The sequence below is a fragment of the Puma concolor genome, chromosome B4, assembly GCF_028749965.1.
Source record: "Puma concolor isolate L17-30 chromosome B4, mPumCon1.1.hap2, whole genome shotgun sequence".
NCBI classification, from domain to species: Eukaryota; Metazoa; Chordata; class Mammalia; order Carnivora; family Felidae; genus Puma; species Puma concolor.
The window spans coordinates 88,707,470-88,728,193 of NC_141673.1; the positions used below are offsets into that span (position 1 = coordinate 88,707,470).

At 43.9% G+C, this 20,724-nt stretch overlaps 1 pseudogene across 1 annotated transcript; it reads left to right on the forward strand.

Moving 5' to 3' along the window:
• The first annotated feature begins 6,490 nt into the window (after nucleotides 1-6,490).
• Nucleotides 6,491-20,724, forward strand: LOC112867851 (cationic amino acid transporter 3 pseudogene; annotated as a pseudogene). Its single transcript, XR_015253740.1, has 2 exons — nucleotides 6,491-6,640; nucleotides 18,142-20,724. The product of XR_015253740.1 is annotated as a cationic amino acid transporter 3 pseudogene (transcript).

Consider the following 20,724-nt stretch of genomic DNA (forward strand, 5'->3'; position numbering starts at 1 on the left):
GACTGAATTCTGTATTTTAAAGCTAAAGGAACTTCAGTAAATGATCTGGTTTAGCCTTTCATATTCAGAGGGTAAGGTATGACTTCCCCACTTCCCAGATGAGGCCTCAACTTGGCCAAGCTCTCCTGGGCAGAACAGGCTGAGAAGGGCCCCAGGAGGCAGGTCTTTTGCCCTCTGGGGGTCACTTCTCCCTCACACAACAGGTTCCAAGCCTGGATGCTTCCCAGGGCAGAATCTGCAGGAGAGGGCACCACAGTGCAGTCATTTGATTCTTTGCTCCTCCCCTTACCAGCTCTGTGACTTGAGGCAAGTTCCTTAACCTCTCTGCCTTAGTTGTGTCATGTGTAAAATAGCCACACTAAAACCTGCTCCTGTAGCCTGGTATTGAGGATAACATGAAATTTATGCCAAAGAGCTGTGTATAGTTGTAAAGATGTAGATATCTAAATGCATTAGGCATTTTAAACCATCCTCATGCTCATCTTCGATATCTTCTCAGCTGATTCTCTCCAATCTGCTGAGCAGATCAGTCTCCTGTCTTCCAAGTCCTTCACACACCCACTCTCTAAATCTGGCATTTCCTTCCCTCTGATCTTGCCTTGTACTCTCCATCTCTGTTTCCATCCTCCTTTCCAGAGTTCCCTCAGTCCTCAACAGATCTGGCTACACCCTATTAACTTATATGCTTTTCTCCCCCCAGGGTTTCTTGTCTTGTATGTCTCTATTCTCACATCTGAGAGAACAGGACCCTGTCTTCTCCTCCCTTGGGCTGCTTTCCCTCCACCTGGGCTGGGCTCACAGGGCGAGTCCAAAGAATGGACACTGAGAGGGGCTGAGAGGTTGAGATCCAATGGGAGAGGGAGGCCTCAGGGGATAGGACAGCAAACTAGGCTTCTGCATGTGGGCTTTTACATACACGCTGTGTAATCCTTCTTCAGAAGATTTGCTATGACTGAGGGAGGGAAACAGTCATCTCCCTCCTTGAGCTAAGGGTTAGACACTAATTAACTCCCTACTATTTAGAGAGACAATATTTGGTTCCCTGATGTGGGACACATCATCTGGAGGTCCATCCCACAGGCAGTATAGGAAGGTCTTTCCTTTTCTATTTAGGTGCTGTGTGTGTGTGTGTGTGTGTGTGTGTGTCTGGTTTTAGCATTTACCAACCCTAGCTCTAAGGATATTCTTTCTAAAGTGTATCCTAAATTTCTTTTGCTGAAATTAATCCCATCTTTCTAGAGAAGACAAATGCTAATGTCCAGGATCTGGTTCAGTGTGTTTCATAAAAGATGTATGTTCATGGGGGAGGGAGAGGGTAAAGGGTAGAACTTGGAGAAAAAATATAATTGCCCAACTCCTGGCTTTAAATGCATGGAGCCCTGGACATTATAAAATTTATTAAACTTCTATATGCCCATGGGGTGGGATGGAGCTGGTGGTTTTTGCTCCCTGGTCTTCTCTGCAGGACTTTTCTAGAAGGTTCCCTGTCTCCCCTCCCTCCTGCTGCTAAAGAGACTCCTAGGGCTCTAGCTATAACCAGGCTTCTGGCCTCTGGGACCCTCAAAGGTGGCTGGCAGGGAAGGGGGGGAGAGAGAGTAATTCCCCTTTAGATTGCTTGAGTTAATGTGCTTAGGGTCTCCTATGGCCCTGAGACGAGCTGGGAAGCTAGTCTTTGTAGAGCCCAGGAAAGCCTTGGGGAAATGGTAGAGTCCAGCTTGCCATTAAACTCTTAGGTCTTTTTTTTTTTTTAATTTTTTTTTTTTAACGTTTACTTATTTTTGAGACAGAGAGAGACAGAGCGTGAACAGGGGAGGGGAGAGAGAGAGGGAGACACAGAATCTGAAACAGGCTCCAGGCTCTGAGCTGTCAGCACAGAGCCTGACGCGGGGCTCGAACTCACAGACCGTGAGATCATGACCTGAGCCGAAGTCGGACGCTTAACCGATGGAGCCACCCAGGCGCCCCAAACTCTTAGGTCTTTACAAATTTGGCTGGTCGCTTTATCACTGTTTCCTTGAAACCTAGATTCAGGCATGTACACTGGCTTCAAGGTCTCCAATCTCTGCCTCAGTTTCCCCTTTTGTGAGTTTTATATGTATATTTTGGGAAGCCCTTTAGTGAAAAGCTGATTGAAGACATTGATGGTGACACCTCAGAAGATGGCTATATTGTTGACCCCAAATTAATGGACAGTCACTAGTATGTTATTTTGCTTATATGTTGCATGGTGCTTATTTAGCTCTCAATGCAGGCATAGTCCCGATTCTTACCCTCTCCTCCCTCTTCCCCATGTGATTCCAAACCAATCTGTCCCCAGCACTTTCTCCAGAGCTTGTCGGCCCCTCTTGCCTGCTTGCCTCTGCTTCGCTTTCTTCTTGGCCTCTGCTCCCTCATTCACGCTCTGTGCCAGGCTGCATTAACCATGAAACATTTAGCACTACGCTTCAGGAATCTTTTGACTGTGGTATTTGGGGGAAGATGGTAGGGGAAGTAGTGTCATATCCATATAGGGGTCTCTGGGATCACTGTTTGACACTGGGAAGGAGCCGGGGGCAGTGATGGCAGCAACTTCACCTTGTCAGCTTTCTGGGCACATCCACCACCTAGCAGCACCTGAGAGGGGACCAGGTCAGCATGGAGACAGGTGAGATGGAAGAGGATCATAAAGCCAATATATGTCCCCCTCCCTGACCTGGCTCTCTCCTCCTGTTCCATACCAGCCTCCTTCTCTCTCTTTGTCTTCTTCTCTCCCCACCGCCAACCCATAGCCCTCTCTTCTTCCTTCCTACTTTGCCTCCTTCACCTTCATCTCTTTCAGGCAGATCTGTCTGTCTGTCTATCTGTCTGTGTCTCTGACTCCAAACAGTTTTTGATCTGAGATTTTCCAGGACTGAGTCTGCCGTCAACTCTTCCTTCTGACTGTCTCCCTCCCTGCTTCCCTCCCCCAGACTCAGATCCATGTTCCCTCTCTTATCCTCCCTTCCATCTCTCTTCCTTGCTTCTTTTATCTCTGTGTCTTTCAGACTCTTCCCCTGTGTCTGGCTCACACCTTTGCCTCCTCTCCTCTCCCTTCTTCCCACACCTTCAGGTTCAGATACTTCATGTAAAATCACCTGGGTGGGCTCCAACTGCCAGGCTCCCATTCTGTCCCTTTCTCCAGGAGAGACTTATGCCCCCAACTCTGAACCCTCTGCATTCATCCCCCACCCCACCCCTACCCCCAGCCTTGGGACAGTTCTGTCCCTTTCTTTGTTATTTTAGTTTAAAATTTATTGTAATGGGTCAAAGCAAAAGAAGGCAGTGAAGGATGGGAACATGCAGGGGATACAGGAAGGCAATGACATTGTGGGGCCACAGCTTCTGTCCCAGGGGAGGGAGATGAGAACAGTCCATAGCTGCAATTGGGCTGGGAGAGGGATGGGGACAAGGTGGCTGCATCCCCCCACTTCTAAGAAGAACCTGTAGTTCCTGGGTCCCCCCAGTTTAGCCTGTACACTGAAATTCCATGTCCTTTCCTGCCTCTCACCCTACTTGCTCCTTCTTTTTCTCCTCTTGACTTGTTTTACTGTAACAGATTTTCAAGTAGGAAAATGTCCAGGGCCTGCCCCCAAACAATCCTACCATATGAAGGCAAAGCCTTTGCCTTACCTGCTTCTTTCACCTTCTCCAGTCTCACGTATTCTGGTCTCTGGGACAGAATCTTTGATTCCCCTCCTTCCACTCCTCCAACCCCCCAAAAAAAGAAAAGCACCAACTTCCCAGGGAAAGGCAGTAGACAGTAGTGGGGGTGGAAGGAGGAGAGGAAGGACAATCAAGGAGAGACTCACACATCACTGGAGGCAGAGCAGGGGAGAGTACAAGGAGGAAAAGGGGTGAGGGTAGTAGCCACTCCTTTCCTCTGCCACCCCTGCCCACAATCCTGTGGGCTTCAACACAACTGAGGAGACAGGTGGGTGGGGTCAGGTCTGATAGGGAGGAGAGAGGAGAAGGAGAAACAAATCATTAAAACTTAGCGAGACCAAGTTAAGATGGTGGAGTAGCATGGAGACCCTGAGCTTGTCTCATCCCTGAAACGCAGCTAGATCAGCACTGAACCATTTTTTGCACACTCAGGAAATGGATCTTAGGATTAACACAAAAATCTGCATAACTTGAGCCACAAAACTTGGCAGGTATGAAGTGTGGAGAGGTGAACTGGGGGAGAGAGAAGCCTGGGGGAGTAGGGAGCTGTTTTTGTGGAGAGAGGACAGAGAAAGGAAAGAGTGCAGTGCATCAGGAGAGTGCAGAAAAGCCTTGCCAAGCATGTCATTTCACAGGTGTGCTTCTCCCAGATGTGCTTTCTCAAAGCAGTCCTAGTCACTGTCCACCAATGGCCTCTCCGCTGCCCCTCACCCACGTCTCCCCTTCCCTGCCAACTCTGCTCAATTGGCAACTTTCAGGTGGCTCAGGGCACCACAGTGGGCATCTCCATAGCACCCGAGGGGACCCCGCCAGCCTTGGCTCTCACTGTGGATGCCTTCCTGCCTCTGGAGGTTGTAGCCATCTGGAACTCCTTTGCGGAAAGGGTGCACATGTAGGGCCCCTTTCTCTTTGTCTTCTTCTCCCAGACAGATGCAATCCAGGCTTGGGCGACCATTGAGGTTGGGTCTACAAGGCCAAGGGTGCAGAGACAGCAGCCTGGGGTTGTGGGTATGGACACAAGTGGGGGCTTCAGAGCTGTTGTGTCCACTGTAGAGGCAGTGGTCAGGCCGGGGCACCACAGCAAAGGCAAGAGTGATGGTGGAAGACTCCTTAGCAGCATCGAGAAATGGCAACAAGTCCACTTGGAAGGGCTTGGCCACCAAAGGTGGTGCATGGATACAGATCCAGGCTGAGGACCCCTGGTAGCCTGTGGGAGGGAGGGAAGGAGGGTGCCTGGACCAGTTTTTTCATTACCTGCTGATTGTATGGAGGCCCTGGCATTCCCCACACCACCACCCACCCCTGCCACCTACTCTCTACCCAGCAGGTAGTGAATAGCACAGGGAGAATGGAAAAGATTGCCTTGGGACTAGATGCAAGGAAAGGGAGACTCTTCCCCTGCACCTTCCCTTCTTTCCCTCAAGCAGATGCACATCTGGGAAAATTTTCAGCTTGAAGCAGGGGAAGACATCCTAGGACTGTTGGAATAGATGCAAATCAAACACACAGATGCCCCTCCCCTACTGTTCTGTCATGACAGCCATCCTTCCAGTTCCTGCCTATCTCCTTTGCCTCTAGGAATTCTGGCTCCATAGTCTTGGCTGGGCCTCTCATCCACTACCCAGCATAGTACCTGGAACAAAGGAGGTGCTCAGTGCCCTTGTCCCATACCTACTGGAGATGTGTTAGGGCAGGGTCAATGTAATTTGTAGGTTTTCCTCAGTTGGAGGTTCTTCCTTACAAATGGAACAATTCTTTCTGTTCCAATTTCAATGTGCTGTCTTAGTATAGGTAGTAAATACTCTGTCCCTTTAGGGACCTGCCACTGCCCTTCTCTCCCCTCCCTGAAACTACACCCAAGTCTTTAAGGAACCTACTTTAGAGTTTAGAGGACTCTCAGCACTATCAAGTAGCAGTAGTGGTGCCCTGTTTCCCTGAGGTACAAGGCTTCTTGGGTCTATCACTTGTGCATTCATCCCTCTGTCTCTAAGTACCTTCTTTGTCTCTGAGAGTCTTGCCTCTGTTTGAAGATTAATATTCTGGGAATAAGGAGGAACCTTTCTTTGGTCATTGTTCAGGGTCTTAGAACCCTATGTTTTGAATGTCTAGAGCATGAAGCTCTGTACCCTGTACTCTTTGTCCTTACTTCCTCTAGCACAATGCTCAATGCATACTCAGTTAGAATGTGCTATAAACACTGAATGACTGTATCAGTAAATCCTTTATGGTGAAGCTCAAGCCAGTTCCCTTTTAGTTTTATTTCTGGAATGATGGGAAACTAGGGTGAGTGGGTGGATATGGATGGCATGGATGGGAGTGTTTGAGGAACCTATGGATAGGAGTGTTTGACGAACATAATAGGAGATCCTGTGAGAGGTGGCTGGTGGAGGAGGGGTGCTTCTATCCTGTTTAAAGGACTGCTGAGTGGACTCTAACTGGATCTTGGACTGGCTTCCCAATTACCACAGGCTTGGCTCCAACTGGCTCTCCACAATCTCCTCCTGCAAACCACCACTTCCTCCATATGCAGGACTCTGTGAAGGTTGTTTATTTCTAAATTCACATCTGGCTGTCACAGTCTGCAACAAAGTCCCGTTTAAGCCCTCAGTCCACCTCCTCACCTGTGCAGGGCCTCACTAGTCTTCCATTGCCCACCTCCAGATTTCCTCCCAGATTCCAGTTAAGGAATCTCCTTTACCCTTTCCCACACTTCCCAGGCCCTGGCCTCTCCAAATCCTTACCTCCGTAAGGGCCCAGCCTCCTTAGAGCCCTGCCTCCACTGAGGCCCCACCTCCCCAGTGCCTGACATCTCCAGGGCCACGACTCCCCGACTCCCCGTGGGCACAGCTGCACTTAACAACCAAGCCTGACTCTACTTGGCCAAGTTCTTACCTTTCCCTGGGTTTGGCTTGCACTTTCTCATCAGGTCTTTCTCCTCTGAGGTAGGAAAATTCCATTGGTAAGTGACTTTTTTGGGTTTATACAGTTGGCAAAAAAACTGAGATGGAGCCAGAGAGGAAGAAAGCTGACCTTGGAGTACTGCTGGCTGTCTATGCCCTGTGGGTTTGAGCAGAAAGTATTTCATGGCTGGACTGTGGACTGAGGGGGCAGACCAGAAGCCTTTCAAATTTGGGAAGGGCAAACAGGTTTGTTGGGGTCAGAGTGATTTGGAAGCCTACACTCTGTTCTCTTCCAGACCAAAAATGTTCTCAGCTCTGTTGAGGAAAATATGAGGGAAGGTTATTCTTTGGTGTTTCCTCTCCAGAGTCCTTCCCACTTCTTTGCCCTGCCCTCCTTCTTGGCCTTTCCTTTATGACCTGGTGCAGGGCTTACTTTATCAGTTTTGTCTTTCCCACTGAGCCAAGGACATAGTATCCTTAGACATGTTCTTTAAATGAATGAAGATCCTTCCACCTGGCTCTGCTGCCTCCTTCATGCTTTGCCACACTTTCTCACAGGAGATTCTGAAAGTCTCTGTATCATATCTTTTTAGGGAAGGCATTGGAATGGACTTTGTAGAATAGCAGGTCTAGTTTGATAAAGTGGTCTATCAAGAGGGAGTACTTCTTCCTCCATGCTTAAGGAGCTAAATATCTATTTTTTTTTAAATTGCTGAGCATATCTCACTGACTCTCTTATCTAAGTCAGAAAGGTGGTAGGGATTGATTATAGGCCAGGGCAGGCTGTAGGAGACTAGATTATCAAGTTCCACTGGGGTGTGGCTGCCTAGTGATCTTTAAAACTGTATGAAGGCTCATCTGAGTTCCCAAGCATATTGTTATGAACCAGTGCTAAATAAACCTTGAAAACTGAAGGCTCTGTTTTTTTTTTCTTTTGGAATCCATGAATTTTATATTCATGATAGGCATATTAATTAATAGGGATTGGAAGAGAAGTTGAAAATAGGTCTGACTTACTGGGTCTCCAAGAGGCAGTTTGTTCTTATCACAAAACCTATTTGCAACTCCTCAAGGCCCTTGGAGTCTTAAACTGTTCTCCACCCTCCCCCACTCCCCAATGTCATGTATACTGTGGGCAGTACTCCAACACCAGAATCCCAGACAACACTTATCTATGCATAAAGCCTGTTTCATGGATTAAATGTGGCAAATATTGATTCCTAGGTTGTCTTTCTTTTACCTTCTAGAATTTATTGGGCAACTTTTCTCCATTATCAATGGGTACGTGGTAAGTGCTTCCAGAAGGCAGATTCATTTTAACCTTAGTTTAAGCAAAATCATGTGTAGAGGCAAATATCCTTCACCAAGTATATTGCAAATTGATGACTATTATTTTTGGATTATAGTTTTTGGTTTATCCTCTTCCTTTTTTTTTCTTCTTTTTTCATCACAGAAGTCACAAAGCAGATTGGAGTTTAGAAAAAACTAGGGAAGAGGGATAAAGATTATCCCTTAAGGCTGGTGGCTGTCACTCTGTTGTACATTCATTATGTTTCCTGACCTGGGGTGAGGCAGATGGATCTTGGCAGAGAAGTCATACTGATCTATATTTGGATAAGAACTCAGGACTCTGAGATATGATACAACTTACATATGACCCAGATGATCTGGTGTCTTCCCTTCAACAAAACAAAACAACTTTCCAAAGGAGCTGGTGGTAGTGTGGAGCAGATATCTAGGGTTATAAGAAGAACCAAGCACACTCTGGTGAGAGAGGACAGAGAGAAAGACAGATGAGTCCTTACATGAAAGGAGAGGACACATTTAAAGATATGAAGAAAGATACCAGAGAGATAGTCGGCCTTTCCAAAGCCACCTTGTGTGCAGTATATTACTGAGGGTGAATATTGGGAGGAGGTACATGGAAGAAGGAGCCATAGGCTCTGACCACTCAAAACTGCTAGTCTGAAAGTGGAGCCAGAGTGTAGTGATGGATTGGACACTGCATGGATTTCTAGATTCTCTTCTTACAAGGAAAGCAAGGATTGGGGGGCAAAATATAGCTATTTAACAAAGCTTCTTGATAAAAATGAGTGTGTATCAGGGCTCATTGTAAACAATGGCCATCCTATGTTACAATTGTAGTTTGGAAAATAAGGTGGACAGGAATATGGATTTCCTTCTAATACTTTCTCCTGAGGACTTTTATTAGGTGTCAACAGGATTCAGGGTTGAGGAAAAGGAAGTAGAAAATCACAAGAAGTAGAGAAGAAATTGATTTTCACTGTTGACATCAATATATCATATCATTTTCTAATCCCTTATTGCACACCCTTCCTGGCTTTCCCCTGGTCTCCTTAGGATTCTTGTTTGGAAAGTATCATTCTGATTCTTCCTGGTATCTCATCTAGTTTCTGAAAACCTCTAGAAGCAGAGGCTCAGTATTTTCTAATTTGTCAAGATGATCATCTTGTTTTGGTGGGATAGAGAAATGTTAAGAATTTCCAGAACTGTGGGGCACCTGGGTGTCTCAGTCAGTTAAGCATCCAACTCTTGGTTTCGATTCAGGTCTTGATCTCATGGTTTTGTGAGTTTGAGCCCTGCATTGGGCACTGCGCTAGCAGTGTGGAGTCTGCTCATTATTTTCTCTTTCCCGATGTCTCTCTCTGCCCCTCACCGGCTCGTGCTGTCTCTGTCTCTCTCAAAGAAAATAGGTAAATAAAAAAAAGAATTTCGAAAACTGGATTCTGCCTGAAACTAGCCTATATGAGTGAAAACATGAGTGATTAATGTTGCATTTAATGCAGTTATCCCACAGGGACTAAGAAAGGGTGTCTTGTTCACAACTACCCCAGAAAGATACTAGAGAATGCAGAGTCTATACAGCCTTTAGAGAAGGTCTGGCTATCTGATTGTGTACCCGAATAATTATTCATTGATACTAGTGTTGTGTCTGCATGTAACAGGGACCCCATGGGTATTGTGGGAATGAAGCAAAGATTATTTGGTCTACATCTAAATAGATTTTAGTCTACATTTGGGTGGAGGAATTTGGTCTACATACAATTGGTGTGGAGTGTCTTAGTCTGCATCAAGATGGGTTTTCACTGACTTGAAACTCATACTTTTTCTGACTGGGATGTCATTTGAGAAGTGTAGTGCTGGGAGTGTTAGGGTAGGTAGGTGAGTTAGAAGAGGTGGCTGAGTTTCCTCTTTATCTAATGAGCAGGCCATTCGAAAGCTTCCATGCCTTCGAGCTCAAATCTTGGTTGCACCTATTAATATTTTACTTGGACTTCAGTTCTCGTGTCAGATCTCTGACATCGCCAAACTGGGCCATAGAGCCTGGGGTACTTCCTTGGCCGTGGCCAAGTAACTCTTTGTATCTCAGATATCAGCTGGGAAAGGAAAGTCAAGCTGAAAGCATCATGAGCCAAAAACTCTGTCCCTGGGCTCCACCTTACCATCTACAACTCCTACCATATTCCTTAACTGGGTGTTGTCTAAGGGCAAAATTCTAGGCCAGTGAGTTATGCCACTGGACATTAGTGAGAGGACAGCAGGGGGCAAGGAGAGCATACTGGATAGATAAGATACCTATCTGTAGGTTGCCAAGAGAAGCTTCTGGAAGGAAGCTCATGTTGAACAGGGTTTGGAAAGAGTGTGTTCTGGACACAGAGGGACAGCCTGTGTGAGGGCTGATGTTAATGCTAGCATGATGTGCAAGCATGAAGAAAGAATTGTCCTGTTGAAGCAGGAGCCACAGAAAAGTTTAATTGGAGTAAGTGATAGAAGAACAGTGAAAATAAAGACATAGAAGTATGATCTTAGAAGTTTGGACTTAATAGAGAATAGAAAACTATACATCTGGAGAGAGAGAGATTATGTGTCGTGTGTGTGTGTGTGTGTGTGTGTGTGTCTTTTTAAGACATGAGGAAAGTGTCACTTTCCATAAAGAGGGTAGAGAGCACTCATACTTCAGTAATCTGGTGCAATGCAGTGGTCAGTAAGAAGGTGATTTGGGGCTTTATTCTGCTTCAAGGGCAATATTTTATGATGGCTGCTGGGTGAATGTGAGTGAGAGCTGAGAGAATCTCGTTATTCAAGTTACCAATATGGACAAGGAGGGTGGACCAGGGAATATGGCAGGAGGCTGGCCCTGGATGTACACTATTTGCAAACCATAAAAACCTACTAGATTGAGGTCTAGTGTGGACAAGGTGCTAAGTGCACCTTGTGAGTTCATGTCAACTGAATTGAATTGAGGGCTAAGTTTGTGATCCCCAAATATCTGAAACCAATGAGTTCAGCTGGAATTTCTCACTTCCGATTTTTTATGGAATTTCCCTGAATAAAAAAGTCAGGATCCTTAGATGCTTTGTCAATCCTCTTGTTTCTAGACATATTTGGGGTTTTCTTCCTTCTTAAACTAAAATAGAAAGGCAATCCTTTATCTTCTGTGTTGATCTTCCCATACTAATAGCATGTTCAGAATGTCTACTACTCCTTATTTCAAGTCCATATTCATTTATAAGTTTAAAAAAATAATGAGGAGATCCAAAAATAGACAGAGGTGTGTAGTAATGCCTGATATGCAGTGGTCTTTTTTATTATTTCCATGGATGATTAATAAATACTAACAATATTCTAGGTGCCATGAGCTCTAAGCTGCTCACAGATATGGGTAACAATGGGGAACACTCATGCCCATATATAATATATATATAATACTAGGGCAGTCTCTAGTTTTCAACCACAATCAAGCCGGAATGATCACTCTGACATAGCTGAAATCCTTTTATCAGCATCTCTCTGCCATTTTAGCTCTGGAAAGGATTAATCACATTTTGGATTGACTAGTGAGCTGACATTTTTATGGTACTGGTTCTTCTGGGTTTTGCCATTCTCTGGTGAACATTCTCAATCTGCTCATGATTGGAAGCCAAGTCTGGGGAGCAAATGGCCAAGTGAACTAGGAAGCTTAAAAAGATGTTTTGTTAAACAATCCTGCTTAAACTGGCACCATCTGCCTTCCTACCCTCATCTGTTCCAGTCGGGGCTGTCATCATTTGTGGCAGATGTTCTGTGGCAGTGTGTACCAGCAGCATTTGGAAACCTAGAGTGAGACTGAGGTTTGGGAAGCCCAAACTGGAGATTTTTATGTTGTCAGGGAAATTGCAACCATCTTCCTGCCTTTAGGCTACCATTTTAGAAAATGTCTGCTCCCCATCCCCATCTTCCTTTACACAATGAGAATCAAGGTTTCATTTTCTTCTTTAGCACACCGTACCTGCACTGAAGATAGTTCTTTTTCTCAAGAATTAGGTAGTGACTGGGGTGCCTGGGTTAAGCATCTGAGTCTTGTTTTGGCTCTAATTATGATCTCATGGTTTGTGAGTTCAAGTCCTGCATTGGACTCTGAATCAACCTTGAGTAGCCTTCTTGGGATTCTCTTGCTCTCTCCTTCTCTCTCTTTCTCTCAAAATAAATTAATAAACTTAAAAAAATAAAAAAAAAGAATGAGGTAGTGACTAGAAAAATATTTGGAATGGAATGATGAAAGGAGTCTCAGAAGGGGACTTTTATATTTGGCATCTAGAAATCTACTATCCTATATTTCTACTAAAAGACAAGCAAAAGGAGATGGGTTAATGTTGTGAGCAGAAATTATAATTAACTGTAAAATCATATCTGGGAACTATTGAAATAGCTATGGTGATGCGTTGGAATCTTTCTTGGCAGCTAAAAAGATAGTCTGGAGACATTTTGGCTCTATATTAGGTTTGGATTTTAGCAAGACCTGGCTACATATCACTTTCAGATTTAATGATCTCAGTACCTCCATTTCTGGCCCATCAGTATATATTCGGGAGGAAAGGGAGGACATTAGCAGAAGTTGACCTTGGCACAAATAAAAGAACCGGCTCAAATACTGCTTGGATAGCTATGCTGTACAGTCTTCACTCTTTGTGGAGGTAGGGTGCTGCAGGGTACAGAAAGAACATGGTTTCTGAAGTAACAAAAACCCAATTTTAAATTCCAGCTTTTCTTTGTACTGGCTAAATGAGCTTGGGACAGTTGTCTAACCTCTCAGTAAAGTGGAATAATAATACTTTTTTATTGGACTGTTATGGGGGTTAAATGAAATAACATGTACATTACTTTTAGCTTAACAAATCTCGTTCTCCTTCACCACACTCTTTATGTATCCCTAGGTCTTGCATATACCTCGTACCCCTATTTGCCAGATACAATTTTTTCTCTGCCTTCAGCTTCTGCACATGTTCCCAAATGCCTCTGTGGTTGAATTCTATGGCCTTGGTTTACTAGTGATCCCACAAAATGATAATAAGAGTATGGAATTTTTATAACTGTATTAACATGAGCCAAGGTTGTGTTTCTTTTCAGGTATTTTTGCTTGTTGACAATTTTGGTGTAAATCAAAGATAAATTAATTTTACCTGCACCCACTCTTCTAATCTAAAGTTCCTAGTACTTTAGATTGGTACTAAAGATCTGGTACTAGGTCATTCTCGGTGGGGTTTTGTTCCAGCCAAAAGTGATGGCAAGCTTGTTTATAAAGGGCATTCAGGGAAGGAGAATCCATAACATTTATTAGTGGAACACTCTACTTTTCCTCCTACATTTTTTAGTTGGAAAAATATACAACCTACAGAAAGTTGTAAGGATAGTACAATTAACACTCTTTTAGCTTTCACCAAGATTGAGCAATTATTAATATTTTCCCACATTTGCTTGCTCTGTCCAATGTATGTGTGTGTGTATGAAATATGATCCATATTCAACATTTACTAATTGTCCAATTTTTTATACTAAAATGTTTCTCCCTGATCCAAATGCAGTCTAGTGATCTACACTACATTTCATTGTCATGTCTCTTTATTCTCCTTTAATCTGCAACAGTTCCTCAGACTGTCATTCCTGACATTGACAGTTTTAAACAGCACAGGTCATTTGTTTTCTAGAAAGTCGACTTCCTGTAGAAATTTGTTCTGTAGACTGATCTTTTTTTAATATTTTTTATTTATTGACAGACAGACAGAGAGAGAGAGGGAGAGTATGAGTGGGGGAGGGGCAGAGAGAGGGGGGAGATAGATCCCAAGCAGGCTCCCCGCTATAAGCAGCAGAGCCTGACATAGGGCTCAATGTCACAAATCATGAGGCAATGACCTGAGTCAAAATCAAAAGTGGGATGCTTAACTAATTGAGCCACCCAGGTGCCCCTATAGACTGATCACTTTTATCATTAGATTCAGGTTACACATTTTGGGCAGGAATATGACATAAGAACATTGTGAAAGACAATGAGTGCCATGTAAGAAGGGAAAACATGTCTTTTTCCTCACCATTGTTTTTTGTAGCACCAAGCACTAGGACTGGCTTTTAGAAGGTGTTTGGGGCAGTGTCTGGGTCACTCAGTCAGGTAAGCATCAACTCTTGGTTTTGACTCAGGTCATGAACTCATGGTTTGTGAGTTTGAGCCCTGCCTCAGGCTCTGTGCTAACAGCATGGAGCCTGCTTGGGATTCTCTCTGCCCTCCCCCACTCGCTCTCATGAGCTTGCTCTTGTGTTCTCTCTCTCTCTCTCTCTCTCTCTCTCTCTCTCTCTCAAAACTCTTAAAAAATAGAAGGTGCTTAATATTTATTGAATTAATGAATATTTAAGACTTTCACTGTCACTTTGCTACTTGAGGAGAGGAGGAAGAGCAGCCTTCTCCTATATCCTAGTTCCATTTTAATTATACATATTTGAAGGCTTAAAGGTAACCCAGGAAACAAAAGGACAGTATAGTATAATTCTACTTATATGAGGTACCTAGCCTAGTCAAGTTTATAGAGACAAAAAGTAGAATGGTGGTGTGCAGGGTCTGCTCAGAGGGGAGAATGGGGAGTTACTGTTAAATGGGTGCAGAGTTTGACCTGAGGAAGTTGAACGAGTTCTAGACCTGATGGTGATGATGGTTGCACAACAGTGTGAAGGTGAAGCTGTCTTGGATCCCCATTTTATAATCACAACACCCCCTCTGAGTACATCCTAACCTTTTCTTGCTTCCCTTTTCTCTACAGCACTGATTGCAAATCCAACACAATCTATATTCATATTACTTATTTGTTTATTGTTTGCTTCCTACTGCAAGATATATGCAACATGAATGGAGAGATATTTGTGTTTTCCTTTGCTTTATGTACATTGCTCAATAAATGGGATCAGTATATTTGTTGAATGAATAAAAGAAGGACTATGATTGAACACAAACTTCTAGAGAAGGCACAAACAGAAAGAGAAAATGGGAAGATTCCATTTTTCATTCGGATTTGTTAACTAATTTCTTCTACCTTTGGATATGAGACTCAGACCCAGTGTCATAGTAGTTTTGTCCTGTTTACCTTTTCATATGTATTCTGACCTGTTTCCACTGTGGAAGTGTTGGTGTACACATGCACCACACTCACTATTATTTAAAGCTCCCACTCTGAACTCAGAGCTTCTACACTTGTATTCCTGACTGCCCCCTACTTCATTCCAGGTCTGCTGAGTTAGAAGTTTGGAAACTCTGGGGAAGCTCAACTATCCAAAAAACTTTATACTTGTTGGGGTGCCATTGGCTCCAGAGTTTTCATTGTATTGATATTTAAGAAGGCTGAGAGAATTTATATACTTTGGGAACAGGAAGGAGCTGTGCTTGGATACAGAGGGATTGATATAATCCCTGGAGATGATTCATTTAAATTCCATTTCTCTGAAACTCTGAGAACTTGAAAATAATTATTTAACAGCCTCATTAGGTTTCCTCTGAGGCAGGGTTAGGAGACCAGAATGGTTAGGAGGCCAGTGACTACAGAAAAATGAATGGGAAGAGAAAGAAACAGAGGCTGAGAGGTAGCTGGGTCAGTGATAAATACTGTGGTACTTGGTAGGCCATTGTAAATGCAGACTTTGGCTCAAATCCTGAATAAAAAGGAAACCAGTGGAATGTTTTGAGCAAATGATCTGACATTCTTAATAGATATATGTATATCCTTGACAAATATACTCATTTTGGCAGGTTTTAAAATGAACATAAATGGCATTGTGCTATACACTTCATCGTTCTTTTACTTTTCCCACTTAGCATTGTTTCTTAGATCTACCCATGTTTCTTCCTGTAAATCTACTTTATTATTCTGAGTGCTGTGCAGTATTTAATTGTGCATATATGACACATTTTATTTCTATATCCCTCTAGTAACAGACTCTGGCATAGCTTCCAACTTCCTGCTACCACAAATAGTCCTGTGATGAATATGCTCATAAGGACCTCCTTATGAATTCAGGAGTTTCCTTGCAGTGTTCACCTTGTAGAGGGATTGTGGGGTGAGAGGGTGTGTGCATTCTTAATTCCACTAAGACTGTGCTTCAGAATGGTGACCCCAGTTACACTCCCACCAGGAGTGTGTGATAGTTTGTATCTTCTCATCCAATTCTCACATTGGTTCAGTAAGAGAAGTCAAGTAAGTTTCCTTGTAGATGCGGAAACTGAGGCTTAGAGAGATTAAGCAAATTACCCTAGTTTATGTAGTCAAGCAGAAGAACCAGGGCTCAAATCCAAAATTTCTGACATAATGTTTATTGCTCACACCACTGTAGTACCCATCACTACCTCTTCCAGAAATAAGATGAGACATCTGCAGGTAAAGATACTATTGTCGTTGTTGTTGTAGTTGTGATTGTTGTTGTTGTTGTTGTTGTATATGAGCCTTGCATTTTCAATGTGTGGTCTAACTCAGTAACCCTAGGCCCCACAAGTATTTAGCACCAAGGAATAAGACTAGAGAAATAATCACGGGTCAGATGATGAAGGGAAGGAAGGACTAGGAAGGAAGGGCAGTGGGGCATCAGTGAAGGGTCTGAAGCCTGGCGTTGGTGGGGGCGGGGGGTGGGTACATCAATTACATTCATAGAGCAGAAAATATTCCACGAATTAAGAAGTTATTCTTCTTATCTATCTTGCATGCTGGTTAGTAAATCATAACATTGGAACTGGTGGGTGGCAAATAAGGAGTCTAGATGGATTTGTAAACAGAAGGTCTGAACTGTAACCCAAGGGTTCCTTTTGATCACCTACAGAGAAGACTTTTCAATTTTAACTTGACCTTTCTCTCTTTAGAAGCCTCTGACATTCCTTAAAATTCTTTTAAAACTAAAGCCCGAATATGGAGGAGAGCGTGGGCTATGTGACTTTTTTCCCTCTGTTCTCCAGAGCCTTTTTCAGGACATTGTTGTCAATTGTTCATCCAAAGCTTTGTTTTCCTTGTGGAGCTGATCATTTGAACAGCAGCAAGGGAGTAGGGGAAAAGAAGAACCACATGCAGGGTTCATTCATTAAGAATGTATATTTGTTATATTCAGACCATGGTATGAATGAGTTAAAAATAACTCTTTGTGAAAAATTAGTATGGAGTTCCAAGTGAGTATTTTAATACAAGCTCATAAAGCAGGGCAGCTTGCTGCTCTCCTGGTCTCCAGGCTGCTGGAAGCTGACATCACAGATGGTGCAGGGTGTTTATTGAGCACAGGGTAGCCAGTGAGGAGACTGTCTGCAGAAGTGAGTTGATCTTCTCTCCTAGAAGTCAGAGAGGAGGAGACAGAAGGAATTGTTTTGATTGTGAGCTACTTCTTTCCTCTCTACACATCACACTTTCACAATTGTAGACATACAACCATAGTGAACTTTTGCCTGGTTGCTATGGGTAAAGTTTATTTAAGGTCAGAATGCATGCACACACACACACACACACACACACACACACACACACACACACAAAGGCTGTTCTGGCTCTTCTCCCTTCTTAGTAATGGACCCTTGGTTGAATGCTGCACATATTTCTTCAGTGTTTTCTTATCAGACAGCCTGTTCTTCTTCTTCTTGCAGGTAGTTATAAAGGCCTTGCCTCTTTCTCCCTCTTCCTCCCTTTTTGCAGTGTCCTGTGGGCCTCAGTGTATAAAGGGAAGGGTTGGACTGTACTTTCTTTGCCATCAGTACAACTAAACAGTTGATGCAGAATGAGGAGAAAGGGAACCAAAGTGACATCCAAACTTGCTAGCTGATTTCGGGGCTAAGAGTTTAAAGACCAGGAGGCCAAATTTGTATTTTAAATTCAGATGATATTTTTAAAAATGGTTCTGTAATTGCAACAAGGTCCACTAGTCTATAATTAATGTGTCATAACTCGAACTCAAGCACGATGCAAACATCCCACGTGTGGATTATTGCACATTATATGCATTCCTTCTTGTGTCTTACAGCTTAATTAGTACATGAAGCTACATCAGTTAGGGGAACCCAAATGGGAATATATCATGTGGTGTGTAAAAAGGGAGAATGTTGGGAGGTATTCAACCCTTTTTTCTGGGAGGAGAAAGCAGGGCTGATTTTTTTCTATGATGTCTTTTGTGTCAGTTTCTGTGATATTTGTGCTGCAACAAGTGACATGGGATTTCTGAGCTTTGGTCGGTTGGTTGAACACCTTTGTTCAGTAAATATTTATTGTTTTTCCAGGCTTTAAGGAGGGATAGAACATAGAAGAAAAAATATGAAGCAGTAGCTGTGAAGCCTGAGCAATGGAACCTGGTAGCCCCAACCCAACTCAGTTTAACTCAGCCTCACCAAACCTGATTCCAGACTCATGGCACCTGAACTTGCTACAGCTCTCTGATCCCAGAATCCTCTTCAATTCCAGCTAGAATGCTGTGTCTGGCACTTCGCAGATTTGGTCAAAAGCTGGTACGCAGACATATGCTGGAGGAATATGCGGCCGATATGGGCCCTGACAGAAGACTGACCACCCTAGATTTAGTGGCCCTGGGTGTGAGCTGCACAGTGGGTGTAGGTATATATATCCTGGCTGGTGAGGTGGCTAGAGATAAAGCAGGACCATCCATCGTGATCTGCTTGTTGGTGGCCGGCCTATCTTCTGTGTTGTCTGGGCTGTGCTATGCAGAGTTTGGTGTCCAGGTTTCCTATTCTGGCTCTTCATATCTCTACAGCTATGTCACTCTAGGTGAACTCTGGGCTTTCATCACTGGCTGGAACCTCATCATCTTCTTTGTTGCTCATACAGCCACTGTGGCCCGGGCTTGGACCTTAGCTTTCGACAATCTGCTTGGGAACCAGATATCTCAGACTCTGCATGAGAGCATCTCACCAAATGTTCCCCAGGTCCTTGGAGAAATTCTAGGATTCATTGTTGTGGGCCTTGTGTTGTTGCTCATGGAATTGTTGATTCTGAGGAGTAGTTGGATTTTCCTGGTTTCCAAAGTGGTCATATTGGTGAAACTTTTGACCCTCACTTTTGTCATCATTGCTGGCTTCATTAAGGGGGACCTGCACAACTGGAAGCTCACAGAAGAGGACTACGTAAAGGCTGGACTCAATGACACCTCAAGCTTAGGCCCTCTGGGCTATGGAGGATTTGTGCCTTTTGGCTTCAAGGGGATTCTCCGTGGAGCAGCTACCTGTTTCTATGCATTTATAGGTTTCACTATTATTGTTACCAGAGTCGAAGAAGCCCGAAATCCCCAGTATTCTGTCCCCATGGGCATTGTTATTTCACTGTTTATCTGCTTTTTGATGTATTTTGGTGTCTCTTCAGCACTTACACTTATGGTGCCTTACTACCAGCTCCAACCTGGGAGCACCTTGCCTGAGGCATTTCTCCATGTTGGCTGGGCCCATGCCTGCTATGTTGTAACATTTGGATTCCTCTGTAGTCTTTCCATCAGCATCTTTGGCTTTATGTTCCCCATACGTAATCTGATATACATGATGACACAGGATGGGCTCCTGTTCCCTGTCCTTGCCAGGATCCAAACTGGCACAGACACCCCCATTGTGGCCACTGTGATCTTGAGCATTATTGCAGCCATCATGGCCTTCTTCTTTAGACTCACTGATCTTGTGGACCTCATGTCAGTTGGGGCCCTGCTAGCTTACTCTTTGCTGGCTACTTGTGTTCTCATCATCAGGTATCAGCCTCAGAGGAGGACTGAAGGAAATGAAGCAGAGGTGCAGGAGGAGAATGGACCTGCAGCAGAGAAGCTGACTCTACAGGGACTATTTTTTCCAGGCAGCTCCACCCCCACTCCACTCTCTGGCCAGGTTGTCTATGTTTGCTCCTCACTGCTTGTTCTGCTGCTCACTCTTCTTTGCCTGGTGCTGGCCCAGTGGCCAGTTCTGCTTTCTGGAGACCCAGTGTGGATTTCAGTGGTTGTGGTGCTCCTGGTGCTCATCATTGGGATCACTGGGGTCATCTGGAGACAGCCACAGAGCTCCAGTCACCTTCACTTTAAGGTCCCTGCTCTGCCTCTCCTCCCACTACTGACCATCTTTGTGAATGTTTGCCTTATGATGCAGATGACAGCTGACACCTGGGCCCTGTTTGGTGTCTGGATGCTTATTGGGTTTGCTATCTACTTCAGCTATGGGATCCAGCACAGCCTGGTCAATTAATCCCACTTCAATTAAGGTCAGAAGTGTACACCTTGAACTCATTAGTGCCAGTACAGATTTGGCTTGGCATCATCACACGTGAGTGCAGTCAGGTCCCCCTGCATAATATGGAGAGTACTCTTGAGCACATGGAAAGCTGGGCCTCCATGGAATGGTGGTAGGGGAAAGAGCTCTGTGTGTATTGTGTAGTGAAGAATGTGTCTTCTCCTCCTATTTTTTCTTTTTTTTTACTTGTGTACTTTTCAATTGTGTCTGTACTGCATACTGACTTTAAACAAGTTATTACTAAAAGAAACTAGAAAAAATGTTTTTGTTTTCTTTGGGTAAATATCCAATAGCAGAAATACTGGATCATATGGTAGTTCTACATTTAATTTTCTGAGAAATTTCCATACTGATTTCCATAATGACAGCAACAATTTACATTCCCACCAACAGTACATGAGGGTTCCTTTTTCTCCACATCCACAGTAACACATGTTATTTCTTGTTTATTTTTATTTTAGCCATTCTGACAGGTGTAAATTGATATCTCATTGTAGTTCTAATTTATACTCCCTGATGATTTGTGATGCTGAGCATTTTCATGTGTCTGTTTGTCATCTAGTATCTCTTCCTTGGAAAATATTTATT